This window comes from Oryctolagus cuniculus, chromosome 7 (assembly GCF_964237555.1).
Source record: "Oryctolagus cuniculus chromosome 7, mOryCun1.1, whole genome shotgun sequence".
Classification (NCBI taxonomy): domain Eukaryota; kingdom Metazoa; phylum Chordata; class Mammalia; order Lagomorpha; family Leporidae; genus Oryctolagus; species Oryctolagus cuniculus.
The window spans coordinates 132,949,689-132,966,020 of NC_091438.1; the positions used below are offsets into that span (position 1 = coordinate 132,949,689).

Genomic DNA, 16,332 nt, shown 5'->3' on the forward strand with positions numbered 1-16,332 from the left:
TGCTCCTTCCTCCCAGATGAGAAGCCAACGTGAAGGCTTCTTGAGCTGCCTGAGGACTTTCTTGGCCACCAGGAAGACGTGGGAGGGGAAGGGCAAAGCAGGTGGCATGTAGGGGCATCCTCAGGTGGCCCAACTCCATCCCACTTGTATCAAGACTTTTCTGCCCAGCGGAGAGCAGCGAGGAAGCCCAGGCACAGCCCACAGCTTCGCTTCCTGAGGAAAGGCGTGGGAGGTGGGTGGCGACCAGGGCCTGGACCCCCCACTTCTCTTACCTCATCCCCCTAACTTTGCCCCACCCGCCCTTCCAGCCAGAAGGCAGGCTGGAAGCCTTGGGGCCCCAGAAGAGGAGATGGCGGGGGCTCACCTGAGCCTCTGCGGGAGCCTGGCTGCTCACCTTGACTGCCTCTCCCCTCCAACGGACCCACCCCACGTTTGCTCCCCTTCAAGGCCCCCTTGCTTCCCCTGCCTGCTCTGGACCCAGCAGGAGCCCTCTGCAGCCTGACCCCTCACTCCACCATGGTGCTTCCTCCACAGTGACCTCATGGAAGCTTCCTGGCCAGGCTACACCCTCTTCGCTTGCTGTGTCCCCTCCATGGCCACCTCCAGCCCTGGGAACCCCAGGCCCAAGATGTATGTGCAGCAGACTGCACCGAAGGGACAGGAATTCCTGTAGGGAAATCTAACTGGAAGCCATCATTTAAAATTGTGCATAGCACATAACCACCCGAGGGGAAAACAATCAGAACCTGTTCTGCATTTTCACAGGATGTCCCTTCGAGAGTACATTCAGTTCCTACCTTTATTCTCCTGTCTCAACTCGCCCTTCCCTCCACCCACGGAACGAGACCACCTTGTCAGCCCTCCCCTGGGCGAAACCTCCATGAGGCTCCGTGCAGGAAACCTCACCCCCTAAGCCACATGGGATAGGATCAACAGGATAAGGAACAGTAGAACACTTCCCAGACTATTCTAGCTACTGGTCTAGAATAGCACCCAGCAGGAGGATGGAGGGAGGGGCTCAGGACATAGGCTTTAGCGGAATAGCTAGGATGGGCTTGGCTGTTTTGATCCTTGAGGTCCTGTCCCTTTAAAGTCTTCCTCCCAGTGAGAAAGGATAAACTATGCCTCCTCCTCATTGTCCAGAATTGGCCTTTTGGAGCAAGTAGGGATGACAGTGGTGGTTAAATGCAGATCAACTACACACACACATATGCATACACACACACACACACACACTCACACGGATGCAAATGCCCCTGCAAAATACAAGTGTTTATTCTCACCAACTGTACAGTCTAAATCCATATTGAGAAAGAGAAACTCGTTCCTAAAAGCCCTATCATTTGGTTCCTGCCTACAGAAGGGCTAACACTCAAATTGTTATTTCTTTGAGAGTCAGAGAGAACCCCCATCCACTGGCCCCTGACTAGAGCCAAAGTCAGGAGCCAGGAATTCAGTTCGGGTCTCCCATGTGGGTGGTAGGAGCCCAGTCATTGGCGCTGTCCCCACTGCCTCCCAGGATCCGCATCAGCAGGAAGCTGGAGCTAAGAGCAGAGCCAGGCATTGAACTCAGGCACTCTGGTATATGACATGGCTGTCTTCACCGCTGGGCCAAATGCCCGCCTCCCAGTGATTTTTCAGAACAATGTCCATTCATCCTCTAGGTGGGTCCTTGGGCTTCAGCCTGTGCCCCTGGCTACCATGCATGACAAAGAAGCCTGGAGCATCTGCCCATGCTGGCCCCATAGCTACAGGATGTCCCTGTAAGAGCTGTGAAGCTATGAGTCCCTCACTGTAGACCAAGTGAAAATTGAGAAGGGGGCTGGGACTGAGCACTCCCCTAAGCTGAGTGCTCCAAAGTGTGGGGCCTTGGGTCTTCCAAATTCACTCTCGTCATTTCTGTCTCTGTTCCAGGCCTCATGCTGACCACGGCATCCTCCCTTACAGCTCTGTTTGTCTTCTAGAAAAACGCCGGGTCACGTGAACTTGTGGTCGTGCTTCATTCTTGACATGTTTGATGTTGGTTTGTCCTGTCTCCCCAGCCGGGCCGGGGATGCAGGAACTAGGCCAGGATCCCTTCACGTCATGGCCTGACTCTGGGTCAGGTGAGGTCCCTGAGGAGTTCAGAGTCTGAGGGAGAAACCAACAAGGAAATCAGTGATTACGGTACAAGTCTGATAAAAATGACGACAGAGGGAAACAGCAGAGATACAGGCCGCGTTGCCACATTGCATAACTCTAGGGGTCCATATGATTGGTCCCCTCTGCAATTGTGCAGTGAGAAGGCCCTGGCCAGGGGCAAACCCAGAAGAGGAAGCATCTGACCCAGACAAGTGCCTTAAGGAGACCAGGCCTGAGTGGGGGCTCCAAGGGCAAGGTTGCCAGGCAGAGGGCAAGTGAGGCTGAGCAAACCCCATGTGCAAAGCCACTGAGGGCAAGGGAACATGGGAAATGTTGGGAAATATCAGGAAATACATTTTGGCTGACATACTGGGCCCATGTGGGGGGAATGCCTAGAGGTTGTTTGTTAAATAAAAGTTAATGAATGCAAGGACTATAATAACAAAAGTCATAATCACCAACATTTGTTAACTACCCACTCTAGGCCAGGCACTGTGCTAAGTGGCTTGCATACATTTTCTTATTTTAGCTTCATTACAAACCCATGAGGTAGATGCTTTCTTATACCCCCTCCGTGCACACAAGGAAACTGAGGCTCAGCGGAATGAATCGGCTTGCTCAGGGTCACAAAGCTAGTGAATAACAGCACTGGGGTGGAAACCCATGTCTCTGGAACCTAGAACCCTGGGCCCTTGACCTCTACTTCCTGCTTTCCTCCAACGGGTGTCCTTGACCTTGGGCAGCGGTGGCGTCAGTGCAGACCGGAGAGACACCAGCCGTGACGTCACACCTGCTTGAGCTTGGTCAGCAGCAGCAGTGCCTTTGGTGGGTCTTGGCATTGACATGGGTTGACTCTAGTGAGATGTTGAATGGAAGGGCACATGGAGAGAAAGCCCCATGAGCCAGTTTTCAAACGAGGAGCCCCTGGGTTTCCCAAGCTCCCCAGAAGGAATCCGAGGGAGACTGAAATACCGCCGGGCCAGGAAAGCACTTTCTGCTGGCTTGTGTTTCCCGGGCGTGTCGTGGCTAGGTTACTCCCTGAAAACTGCTCGCCCTTGTCTGCATTCTCTCCCACATCACCTGCTTTCCAAGCCCCTCAGGACTCCCAGGCCCTCCATGTCTGCCAGCCTAGCCGCCCTCCCTAGCTTCACTTCATCTGTCCTCCCATAGGGCTGGCATGTCTCTGGCCAACCCCATCCCCTGCTCTCATCCTGGCTCAGGCCCAGATGATTCCTTTATCTGTACCTGTCCCAGGCTGCTGTGGGCTGCTGGAGGCAACCAGCTCCTCCCAGGGGTGGGTCTCTGAGCACACTTGCCCTGCAGCGCATTGCCTGCTTCTTGCTGCCTTTCTTCTTCTTTTTCTTCTTCTTCTTCTTCTTTTCTTTTTTTTTTTTTTTGCTAATGGATTTTCCTGAGGCTTATTCTAGGATTTTTCTTCCTCAACATGATCTTAAATGGTAGAGTTCAGAGGGACCTCTTCCTTGAGCCCATTTTTTCTTCACCCCCTTTTCTCCCTCCACTTCAATGACTACAATTATACTAATAACTCCAAATGTATGTCTCCACCCAGATTTGCATGCCTGAACACTGTATCCCACCCACTTGTTCATGTAACTAACATTTTTTAGTCTGTAGGTACTGTGCTTAGAAGGTGGCATGGACCTTGCCCTCGTGGGCCCACAGTCAAATGAACAGGTATAACCAAGCAATTAGAGAGGAGTGTGTTGGCAGAGGACGCTGAGGCGACCAGAGAAGAGAGGGCTGATCCAAGAAAAGGGTGTCAGTTAGGCTCAGTTTGTCTGTGGGTAGCAGAAAAATCCCAAATCACAGTCAGTACAACCAGTTAGGAGTCTGGAGATAATCAGCCCAGAGCTAGTATGATGTATGCCTGATTAGAGCCCTGGTACTTTCCATTTTGTTGCTGGACCATTCTCTACCATCCTCAACACCATGCTTCTAGCTCATTGTCCAAGGTAGTTGCTCAAGCTCTCATCATCACACCTACATTTCCAACCACCTCAGCTGAGGAAAGAGCGAAAAATGGCACCTTCTCCCTTTAAATAATAATCCCTGGAAGTTGCACAAAACACTTCGATCTACAGGCTACGGGCCGAACTGAGTCATATAACCACACCTAGCTGCAAGGAATTCTGGGAAAAATGAATTTTATTCCAGTCCAACCATGGGTGCAGCCAAAAACCCGGCCTCTATGACTAAGGACAAACAAGAAAACGGATGCTAGAGGACAACTAGTAGTTTCAACCTCGGAAAGCATCCAGATGTGCTGATGCCTAAACCTAACCTGAAATGTGAGAGGAGACTCCACTTGGCCAAGCAGGGTGGGTGGGGTGCTTTGGGCAGTGGGCTGCAGAGCACATTCCTGGAAATACAAGTGGTTCGGGACATGTGCAGCATGGAGTGTAAATGGGAATGTGATAGGAGGCACAGAAAGGATGGTTACATAAGGCGTCACTCCAGGGTGGGGCCACACCCTCCTACCCCCCCCCCCCCAAGAAAGAGGCACACCTAGAGGAGGAGCCAAGCTGGGTTAAAATTAGTTTCCTCCTGATTGAGAGCCTAGGTGTGGCTTATCCCTAGAAGTCCCCAGTCTCCTCCCCCACCCTCCTCCCTGGCTCAGGCCTGGAGCCACCAGGGACGTACATAGCATTTAGGCCAAGTCCCCTGGGCAAGGAGGCGCTGGGGGCTCCGGAGCTGGGCTAAGGCCTTGAGGCAAAAATCTGGGGCCAGTCAGTGGCAGCAAGGCCATCGGCCCCACCAGCTGCATTTGTTGGTCAATGGCAGGGAAGCAGGGGCAGCTGAGCCCACAGAAATTACCAGCTGGGGCCTCCCCCGAGACACGTTAGCAGGCCTTCCAAAGGTTGTGTTTATTTCCCTTGTGTGTTCGCAGACTCCGGGGCAGGGCAGCCAGCTGGGCGTGGGGCGTCTGGCTCTCTGGAGGAAGGGACTCAACCCCGTTGGCTCTGCCCCCACTGCCCTCTGATCCTGTAGCAAATAGACGACGATCTCTGCCCAGGCCACTCAGAGACTTCAACAGGGAATCCCAAATGCTCCAACACCTCGCTGCTCCCTACTGTGAGCTCACATGTCCCCACCCTGTCCCCCCTCCCAAGAAACACATATATCACACACAGACTCCCAATAAACGCTGCTTATACCACATACCCAGCCCTCACTTATCCTACACATGCATCATACATATACTACATATAGGCAAAATCTTCCCATCACCCACAGTATGTACAGACCCACGCACCTTGACTCACCCGTGGTATACAGACATACTACACACATGCTATTCCAACATGCCTACCCTCCATAGGTACCATTCCATACACACATACCTCACACATACATCCAAACCTATTCACTCACCTACACATCACTCTCAGACCCTATGGATGTCCCCTACATTTGGGGACAGGCTCCCCAAGTTCTCTTATCCATATGAGCCTTTGCCTTCTGAGCTTGGATAGGACAGAGACCCAGAGAGGCAGTTGGAGTAGAGAAGGAAGCACCTTTGCATCCCCCGTGCCGAAGGCTCAGCCCCCAGCAAGGAAAAGAGACTCACTTTTCCCCTACTAACCTGTGAACCTATATTTGTCCCTGACGTCAGGGACATGGAGTTCTGGGCAGGAGATCCAGCATGATGCCCCAGCTCTGCCCCCAAGGCCCAAGATGCCCTAGGGACAATAGCCCCGGCTGGCAGGCTGGCCATGCCAGACCTCCCAGTGTTATGGTGGTAAGAGAGCCCTTATGCAACAGATACTGTGGAATGTGCAGGGCACCTGCAGGAGCTGACCCCAGCAGAGTGTGAAGAGCAAAGGTCCTCACAGGTACTGACACCTACTCTGTGCCAGGTACCATACCCAGAACGCCACAATATTGTCACCTGTCATTCTCACGTATCTGTTATCCCCATTTTATGAACAAGAGAACCGGGGCCCACAGAGATGGCCAGAGCTGCACATTCAGAGAATGGCAGGGGCTGGCTTGCAACCGGGAACCGTTTGTTGCCCTGCACTGGCCCGCACCCTGAGGATGGGCTGTGAGGCTGCAGCAAGGTGGCTCCAGGCCACCATGACTCAGGCAATGGTCCTGAGCCACATGGTGCTCGGTCCTGGGCTTCTTCCTCCTTCATACTTTCCCACTGATTGGCAGCACTGAGGCAGGAAGCTTCAGTCTGAGCAAGTGGACCTGGGGATTAGGAAAGAGGGAAACAATTGGCTGACTTGTGAGCTTGTACCAAGGCCACAAGCTAAACCCATATTGTTCCTGGATATTGAACCAAAACTGGCTCTAGGCCAAGAGCTGGAGCTATAGTTTGAGGTAATTCAGGACTAGAAATCAGAGGTGGAGCTGAGCCAGGAGCCAAACCTGGAGTTGCTGCTGCCACTGGAACAGATCCAAGCCAGGGCAAGGGGTTGGACCTGGAGCCAGGGCCTTTGTGGAGGGGATAAGCGATAGCGAACCTGCCCAGCACGCCAGGCAGTAGGCTGGTTGCAGAGGAGGGATCCACGGGACCCATGCTGTTCAACACGGGAGAGAACGAGCCACACAGAAAACTTTAATCCATGGCATGCCAGCCTCTGGCAAAAGGACCCTGCATGAAGCTAAGCTTTGGAAGGCAGCCAGGGATGAGAAAGACCGTGTGTGGCAGGAGCAAAGTCTCAGAGGCAGGAAAGCCCAGTCCCAGGCCTGTTCAGAGGAGGATGGGCCAGCATTCTGTCTGGCTTGAGTGTGCAGCCAGCCAACAGAGCAGTGGGTACAAGGCTGCTGAGGTCGGTGACAAGGGCCCACATGATCTGCTGACCGTTTGGGAACTTGAACTTCATCCAGAGGACAACAGGCTATCATTGACAGGAATTAAAGACAGTGACGTGGTCAGCCTTGCATTGTAGAGGAGCCCTATGGCTGCTGATGTGGAAGAGGGACTGAGGGAGGGGGTAGGGGACCATAAGGCAGGGAAAGCAAGGAGGAGGCTGGTGTGTTGGCCCCGGAAGGAGATCAGGAAGCCCAAACTGGGAGAGTGCGCCAGAAGGGAGGGAAGGGGACAGATGCAAGATTTGCAGACGGGCAGAACTGACAGATTTGCTAATCATTTGGAGATGGAATGGGAGGGACAGGGTGAAGGTGAGGAGGACACCAGGGTAGAGCCCAAGGGTTAGACTGAAAGGTGATTGGGTTGCAAGAGCAGGGCCACCCCAGGAGAAACCAGAGGGACAGAGCCTGAGCTCCAGGCTTGTCCTCCCAACTCTGCCTCTCATCAGCTGGGTGTACACCGCATGTGACTAATGTTGTCTGAATGCCAGTTTCTCGTCTGTGGAGTAGGGAGATTGTGTCTCCCCTTAGGATTTCTATGACAATCGAGCACTATATATGTGTGGGTGTCTGGAACATGGCAGGAGTCAATACATCAGATCTCCATCTGCCAAGCAAGATGCAGGCCTTTCTCAGTAGTGACCTCAATGCCACCGGCTAAGTATCCCACCAGGGATGGTTCCAGGAGCCAGTCAGGCAGCTCTGGGTGCCACTGGTCTCCCAACTTTCCCACAGCTGAGAAGAGTGTCCCCGGGGTCCTGTTTCCTCACTCTCCATCCACTGGGGCTCCCCTTCCCAGTAGTGTCCCAGAGGCCCACCACCCTGGTGGGCAGGAAGGAGCTGCCGGAGGGCACTTCAGAGCCCTGGGCTTGCCCCTAGCTCACCTGTTGTCTGAGCACAGCGGGCTCTGATCACAGCGGCTCCTCCCCACCTGCTCCTCAGTCTACCTCTGCACTCAGGTATCGGGGAAGGGCCCAGTCTGCAGTATGGAGGCTAAGGCCACCTGGGGAGGCAGATGTCTTTCAGTCTTGTCTCCTCCTTTAATATCTTGCCAGCTCCCCTAAAGACAATCTCTTAACCCCTTAGGTATAAATGGATCCTCACAGTCTGCTCCAAGCCTCTGGCTGTGCCTACACTATGAGGGTTATCTTACTGCTCCCCAGAGCCCTGTCTTACCAGCGAGGAATCTTAAGCCCGACCCCTCTTCTGAGCCCCAGAGCCCCAGTATTCCACCCATCTCCCCAGGGCTGATCCAGACTCTCAGATCCCCTTAGGTCAGTGAATGGGTCCACCTCCTGCCCCTTCTCCCAGGCCAGAAACCCCAAAGTCAGTTCTGTCTCCTCTCTCACTCGCAGACCTCATAGCCTGTCAAACTTACTTTCTTTTTTTTTTTTTTTAAAGATTTTATTTATTTATTTGAAAGGCAGCATTACGGAGAGGCAGAAGCAGAGAGAAAGAAGTCTTCCATCCGCTGGTTCACTCCCCCAAATGGCTGCAATGGCCAGAGCTGGAACCGATCCAAAGCCAGGAGCCAGGTACTTCTGCATCTCCCACGCAGGTGCAGGGGCCCAAGCACTGGGGACATCTTCCACTGCTTTCCTAGGCCATAGCAGAGAGCTGGATAGGAAGTGAAGGAGCCAGAAATTAAACCGGCGTCCATATGGGATGCCGGCACTGCAGGTGGCAGACTTACCTGCTATGGCACAGCACTGCGCTCTTCAAGCTTACTTTCTGGACACCTGTCACCTATCTGTCCCTGCCATCTCCATTCCCCTTCAGGCACTTCTTTGGCCCAGGCACTTGTTCTTGTGGCCTCCAGCTTAGCTGGGCACACTCACAGGCCTACTGATCTTTCCTGAGGCTCAGGCATCCCAGTGGCATGAGCTGCTCTACTCTGACATGTTTGAGAAATCTTTTATGAGCAGAAGATGCCCCAGGGGGCAACGTTTTAAAAATCAGGCAATCGAGAATCACAACCAAATAAAAGATCTGCCTTTCCGGAGAAGCTTGCCTTTGGAATCCTTGCAACAGGGGAATTGCCCAAGAGGGTTTTCCCCCCCTTCTTTGTACAACAACAATTAACACCACTTTGCAAAAGGCATACAAAAATACAGTATTAAAAAAGAGACTGCCTCTAGCCTAGCGCCGCCAGCCGCTTATAAAACACAAGCCTCCCAGATTCTCAGTTGTTTCAAAAGGAGCCAAAATCTGAGTTTTAGATGAAATTTCATAACTTTTCAATGTTGGCAATCAATGTTAAAAATCCTTAAAAACATTATTCAGGCCCCCAGTTCACAAGGTTGGGCACTTCTCATCTATCTTCCCCTCTCTCTAACAGCAGAAACAAAAATACTTTTTAAAACAAAATCCTACTTTAACTAATGCTTGCTAGTTGCAATCGTGGTTTCAAGGACCTCACATAGAATTCTTGTAATCTGGGGCTGGCACTATGGCAAAGCAGGTAAGCCCCTGCCTGCAGTGCTGGCTCCTCCACTTCCAATCCAGCTCCCTGCTAATGCACCCGAGAAAGCAGCAGAAGATGGTCCAAGTGCTTAGGTCCCTGCCACCCATGTGGGAGACCTGGAAGAGGCTCTTGGCTCCTGGTTTTACCCTGGCCCAGTCCTGGTCATTGTGGCCATTTGGGGAATGGACCAATGGATGAAAGAACTCTCTCCTCTCTCTCTCTCTCTGTAACTCTGCCTTTCAAATAAATAACTACATCTTTAAAAATAAATAAATAAATAAATTCTTGTAATCCAACACTCCACCAGGTAGCCGAGAAACCTCCACTCATTGAATTCAGCACTTTTCCCGCTGAGGCCCAGAGAAATGAGGTCCTTTGCTGAGAAACAGCTCATCCCTGGAAGGGCCAGGATTAACTGTGAAGATCCTCGGGATCACAGACGATGTTTTGTGCGCTAATTCCTTCCACAGCTCGATAACTGGCGGGTGCGTGAATGAGGGAACTCAAGAAGAAAAACTCAAGCGCACATGTCTCCCGCGAACACCTGCCTGCAAAGCCAGCGTCCCGCCCCATCAGAGGACTGGGGAAGACGCGCCGGGGGTCCGCGGCGGCTCGGTGGGGAGCGGGGCTCGCACAATGCAGGTGCCGGCTGCTCCCTCCCTTCCGCCGCTTTGAGGCTACAGGACAGCCCAGGCCACTGCTTCCTGCGCGCAGCCCGGGTTCTGCGACGTCCGGCTGCCGGCCCTGCGGCCCCTCAAGCCCTGAACGGAGATGGGGGTGGGTGTGAAAGAGGCGCTCCTTGCCCGGCCTTGGGCGTTCTAGGCACATCTGCCAACTGTGCCATCACAGATTTACCTCCTCGTGCTCCGCGCCCCGCGCCTCTTGACACGCAGGGTGCCAGGTAGTCAATCAGGCGCTCAGAGCCCATTGAAGTTCCATATCCTCCCCACCCCCACAGCTACGATAACCAGGAAGCCTTCACCGTTGCGGGACACTTTCTAGGTGGGTGGAAACGTCCAGCTGAGAGCTTGGGGGGACTGATTCGTTTAATCTTCTCCACAGCCAGGCAGGATGAGTCCCGGGTTCCCTATTTACACTTAGGAGACTCAAGACCAGAGGGGGTAAGTGCCTTCCTCGGGGCGGCACAGCAGGGATCTAACTCCAGCATCTTGCCTATTGCAGCCCACGGGCCTGGGGGTGTAGACCCAGGTGACAGCTTCCCTGGCCCTCCGGAAGCTGCCTTTCTGGAGATGAGGGTTGGGGCAGGGACACTTTCTAATTACTCACAGGTAGGCGGAAAGATAGGCATGCAGATTTCAAGCTGAGGGGAGCAGCCCACGCAAAGCCCCAGACCAGGCCAGCACCTCCCAGGCCAGGCTCCTGCTGCAACACAGCCATGTTCCCCGCCTCGGTGCTCCGACACAGGGGCAGCCTCCAGCGTGTCTGTGTTGGCGGGGACCTCTGGAAAGGCCTTTCTCTGCCCCGCAACACCTGATGGAGGAAAGGCCTGGGCGGTGATGTCCTGATAAATATTTCACAGCCTGGGGAGGGGACTCAGGAGAGGCAGGCAGCCCCGAGTTGGGGCATGTTTGAGTTTCCATAGAGTAAATATCCACATGGCCAATTTCAAGCCTCTGAAGTTCAAATTGGACAGTAACACACACATGGTACTTCTACCAGAGCAGCTACGATAGGTAATAGTCAAATACAGGGGCTGGCACTGTGGCATAGCGGGTAAAGCCACACCACCTGCAGTGCCAGCATCCCAAACAGGCACTGGTTGGAGACCTTGCTGCTCCACTTTCTGACCCAGCTCTCTGCTGTGGCCTGGGGAGGCAGTGGAAGATGGCCCAGGTCCTTGGGCCCCTGCACCTGCGTGGGAGACCTGGAAGAAGTTCCTGGCTCCTGGCTTCCCTAGCTCTGGCTGTTGCAGCCAACTGGAGAGTGAACCAGAGGATGGAAGACCTCTCTCTTTCTCTCTCTCTCTCTCTCTGCCTCTCTGTGGCTCTGCCTTTCAAATAAATAAGTAAATCTTTTAAAAAAAAATCAAATCCAGTAAAATAATGAGAGAGTAATGAGTTTGGAGTCTTTGTTTTAACATAGTTGAGTGTTAAGTATGTGGAACTTAATTTCTACTCACTGTCCTTCAAGCAGCTCCCATGACCCCTGACAGTGCCACGGTCGGCTCTCACCAAGCTGATGCCCCCCGCAAGCAGCACAGCACCAGGCCCAGGTAGTTTAGCTCCTGGGGCTGCCCGCCTCTTCCTGATCCTCCAGCCTCAGGGCGCCCACGCACAACTTGCCCCATCTCTCTGGCCTGGGTTTCCCTCTAGTGGACAGAAGAGTCATTTCCAGGTGATTGCCTCGCTCCACCTAGGTCTCCAGAGCTCAGCACCCAGAGGAGGGAGTGGATAAACTGCCATGGCGCTGGGCAAGGGCCTCACAAGTATCCTCAGGCCCTGGGCAGTTGGTATTGTGGCCCCATGAGGGGCAGTGCCAGGGGGCCCCATGGGCTTCCGTCATTATCACACCCTCCGAAGTTCCCAGAAACGCCATTTCATCCCGCATGGGGCAGCTCAGGCTGGCTACATCAGCCCTTCAGGTTTGGGGAACACCCTCCCCCACCCACAGTCATGTCTACCGCTAAAAAGGCAAACTGGAAGCCCTAGTTTAAGCGCTCAGTCAACTCATGAGCCACTGGGGGCCACTGCTGGAAACCACGCACGCGTTGGACACATAGGAGACGCTGGAGTCACCAAGCACAGGCTGGGGTGCAGGATGCCCCTCCTGCATTACCGCCTCCCTCTCCCCCGACTCTCGTCTTCTGGAAGGGATCTTCACAGAGCACAGACAGAAGTGTGCACGCCTCTACGCGCAAACCTGCCGTGATTCGCCAGTGCAGTCCAAGCTCCTTCGCCAGGCATCTGGACCCGGCCCAGATGGTTTGCTTTAAATCACCAAAGAAAGGGAAGCAAACTGGCATTTGGGCAACCCTCCTCTGCACAGGCCCCGCGCTGAACACTTTGCCAGCGGTTTGATTTCATTCTCCAGCGAGGTGGCCGATGAGGGGGAATCACTCTACAGATGGGGCACAGTTGCGAACAGAAACCTCTCTCCTCTCTCCTCTCTGCTCCAAAACTGTCCTGGACTCTCCAGGCCCCGTGCCTTCCCCCAGGTCGGCCGCAAAATGAGGTGCAAAGTCTTCAGAACCCCTTTCTCACAGCACTTAGGGCAAGGCCACATTCCTTAGGGTTCTAAGGCAGGACTGCTTTGCAGTGAAACCCAAGCGGAATTAACAGAGCCACAGATACGGGATAAGAAACCAGCTGTAAATGGGTTACATTCTTCTGGTGCTGGCCCCAGAGCCCTCCCTCTGCCTCTGTTCTTCCTACCCACCCCCCAGCCCAACTCCCCTTTCCCACTCCCCCCCCCCCCCAACTCTTTCCTTGCACTGGAATCCTAGACATCTTTAAGGCTCAGATCAAATTTCCCTCCTCCAGCAAGCCCTCTCAGACCACCTGGCTCTGGGATCTGGGGAATGAAAGTAAGAATTGTTGCAGTTTGAAAGAAAGGGCAGATTTCTGGCTAAATACAAGGATTGATCACATGTGTTTATCTGCACTCACTCCTGAAATTCCACTAGGGTAACAGCAAATGGATTAGAAAAGAAAAATTCAAACTCACAGGGACACAAAATGGAAGAAAATAAAAAGAATGATTGGACCTTTTCTTCATACCATAATAAAAAATTAACAAAGGGCCAGCACTGCGGTGTAGTAGGCTCAGCCTCCAGCTGCAGTACTGGCATCCCATATGGGCACCAGTTCGTGCATCCGGCTGCTATACTTCCGATCCAGCTCCCTGCTCATAGCCTGGGAAAACTGTGAAAGATGGCCCAAGTGCTTGGGCCTCTGCATCCACGTGGGAGACCTACAAGAAGCTCCTGGCTCTGGCTTCGGATCTGCCCAGCTCCAGCCATTGCAGCCATTTGGGGGAGTAAACCAGTGGATGCAAGATCTTTGTCTCTGCCTCTCTGTCTATAACTCTGACTCTTAAATAAATAAGTAAATCTTTTTTAAAAATTAACTCAAATGGATGAAAGACATGAATGTAAGAACTGAAACTATTAAACTCTTAGAAGAAAACATAAGGGAAAAGCCACAGGACATTGGATTTGACAATGGATTCTTAGATATGACACCAAAACCCACAAAAGAAAAAATAGATAAATTGGATTTCACCAACATTAAAAACTTTTGCATCAAAGGACACAATCAAGAAAGTGAAGGGGGGCCAGCACTGTGGTGTAGCGGGCATCCCTTATGAGCACTGATTTGAGACCTGGCTGCTCCATTTCCGATCCAGCTCTCTGCTATGGCCTGGGAAAGCAGTAGAAGGTGGCCAAGTCCTTGGGCCCCTGCACCCACATGGGAGACTCGGAGGAAGCTCCTGGCTCCTGGCTTCAGATTGGATCGGCGCAGCTCTGGCCATTGCAGCTAATTGGGAAGTAAACAAGCATATGGAAGACCTCTCTCTCTGCCTATCCTCTCTCTGTATAACTCTGACTTTCAAATAAATAAATCTTTAAAAAAAGAAAAAGAAAAAGAAAGTGAAGGGGCTGGTGCTATGGCACAATGGGTAAAAGCCACAGCCTGCAGTGCCAGCATCACATATGGGTTCAGGTTCCAGGGGTTGAGTCCCAGCTGCTCCACTTCCCATCAAGCTTCGTACTAGTATGCCTGAGAGACTGGCAGATGATGGTCCAGGTCTTTGGGCCCCTGCATCCACATGGGAAACCCAGAAGAAGCTTTTGGCTCCTGGCTTTGGATAGGCCCAGCTCGGGCCATTGTGGCCATTTGGGGAGTGAACCAGCAGATGGAGGATATCTCTCTCTCTCTCTCCTCTCTCTCTCTCTCTCTGTCTCTCTCTCTCTGTCTCTCTCTCTCTCTCTCTCTCTCTCTCTCTCTGCTTCTCTGTAACTGTACTTTTCAAATAAATAAATAAATCTTTGTTAAAAACACAGTAAAGAGGCTAGCGCTGTGGCATAGAGGGTAAAGCTGCTGCTTGCAATGCCAGCATTCCATGTGAGCACTGATTTGAGTCCTGGCTACTTTACTTCCACTCCAGCCCTCTGCTATGGCCTGGGGAATCAGTGGAAGACAGCCCATGTCCTTGAGACCCTGCACCTAAGTGGAAGAGCCGGAGGAAGCTACTGGCTCCTGATCGGCTGAGCTCCGGCCATTGCAGCCAGTTGGAGAGTGAACTATCGGATGGAAGATCTCTCTCTTTCTGCCTCTCCTCCTCTCTCTATGTAACTCTGACTTTCAAATAAATAAACAAATATTTTTTAAAAAAGACAATAAAGAGGGATGAGTGAACAGGCAAAAGTGGTGTTTGGCTGCCAGTTGGAGTTCCAGCTACTCTGCTTCCTATCCAGCTTCCTGCTAATTCACCCTGGGAGACAGCAGATGACAACCGAAATGCTTGGGCCCCTGCCGCCCACGTGGAAGTCCCAGGTGGGATTCCTGCTTCAGTCTGTCCTACCTCTGGCTGCTGTGGCCACTGGGGGAATGAACCAGCAAATGGAAGCTCTCTATTAAAAAGATTAATTGGGCCGGCGCCCCAGCTCACTAGGCTAAACCTCCGCCTGCGGCGCCGGCACCCTGGGTTCTAGTCCTGGTTGGGGCGCTGGATTCTGTCCCAGTTGCTCCTCTTCCAGTCCAGCTCTCTGCTGTGGCCCCGGAGTGCAATGGAGGATGGCCCAGGTCCTTGGGCCCTGCACCCACATGGGAGACCAGGAGGAAGCACCTGGCTCCTGGCTTCGGATCGGCGCAGTGTGCCAGCCATAGTGGCCATCTGGGGGGTGAACCAACGGGAGGAAGACCTTTCTCTCTGTCTCTCTCTCTCACTGTCTTGCTCTGCCTGTCAAAAAAAAAAAAAAGATTATTTTATTTTATTTATTTGAAAGACATAGTTACAGAGAGAGAGGGAGAGACAGAGGGAGAGAGAAATCTTCCATCTGTTGGTTCACTCCCCAAATGGTCAGGGCTGGGCCAAGCGGAAGCCAAGAAACAGGAGCTTCATCTGGGTCTCCCACTGGGTGGCAGGGGCCCAGTCAATTGGGCTACCTTCTGCTGCTTTCCTAGGTGCATTAGCAGGGAGCTGGATTGGAAATAGAGCAGCCAGAACTCAAACCAGTGCCCATATGGGATGGTGGAGCTGCAGGTTGTGGCTTTACCCACTATGCCACCACACCTATAATGAACTTTTGTGACTCAACAACAAAGAAACAAATGACCCAATTAAAAAATGAGCAAAGGGGCCCATGCCATGGCTCACTAGGCTAATCCTCCATCTGTGGCGCTGGCACACCAGGTTCTAATCCCGGTTGTGGCGCCAGATTCTCTCCCGGTTGCTCCTCTTCCAGTCCAGCTCTCTGCTATGGCCTGGGAGGGCAGTGGAGGATGGCCCAAGTGCTTGAGCCCTGCACCCACATGGGAGACCAGGAGGAAGCACCTGGCTCCTGGCTTCGGATCGGCACAGCGATTGCCATAGCGGCCATTTGGGGAAGGAAGGAAGACCTTTCTCTGTCTCTCTCTCTCTCACTGTCTATTAACTCTACCTGTCAAAAATAAAAAATAAATATGGCTGGCGCCGCGGCTCACTAGGCTAATCCTCCACCTGTGGTGCCGACATACCAGGTTCTAGTCCCGGTCGGGGCACTGGATTCTGTCCCGGTTGCTTCTCTTCCAGTCCAGCTCTCTGCTGTGGCCCGGGAGTGCAATGGAGGATGGCCCAAATGCTTGGGCCCTGCACCCACATGGGAGACCAGGAGAAGCACTCTCCCTCTCTCTATAACTCTGATTTTCAAAATAAATAAATACATCTTAAAAAAAAAAAAAAGATAG

At 52.8% G+C, this 16,332-nt stretch overlaps 1 long non-coding RNA gene across 1 annotated transcript; it reads right to left on the reverse strand.

Moving 5' to 3' along the window:
• Positions 1 to 1,254: 1,254 nt before the first annotated feature.
• On the reverse strand, positions 1,255 to 10,896 carry LOC127488921 (uncharacterized). The gene is made up of 2 exons (XR_007916789.2): positions 10,712 to 10,896; positions 1,255 to 2,130 (listed from the first exon to the last, which is right to left on the reverse strand). It is a non-coding gene; the product is annotated as an uncharacterized lncRNA (long non-coding RNA).
• Positions 10,897 to 16,332: the final 5,436 nt, after the last annotated feature.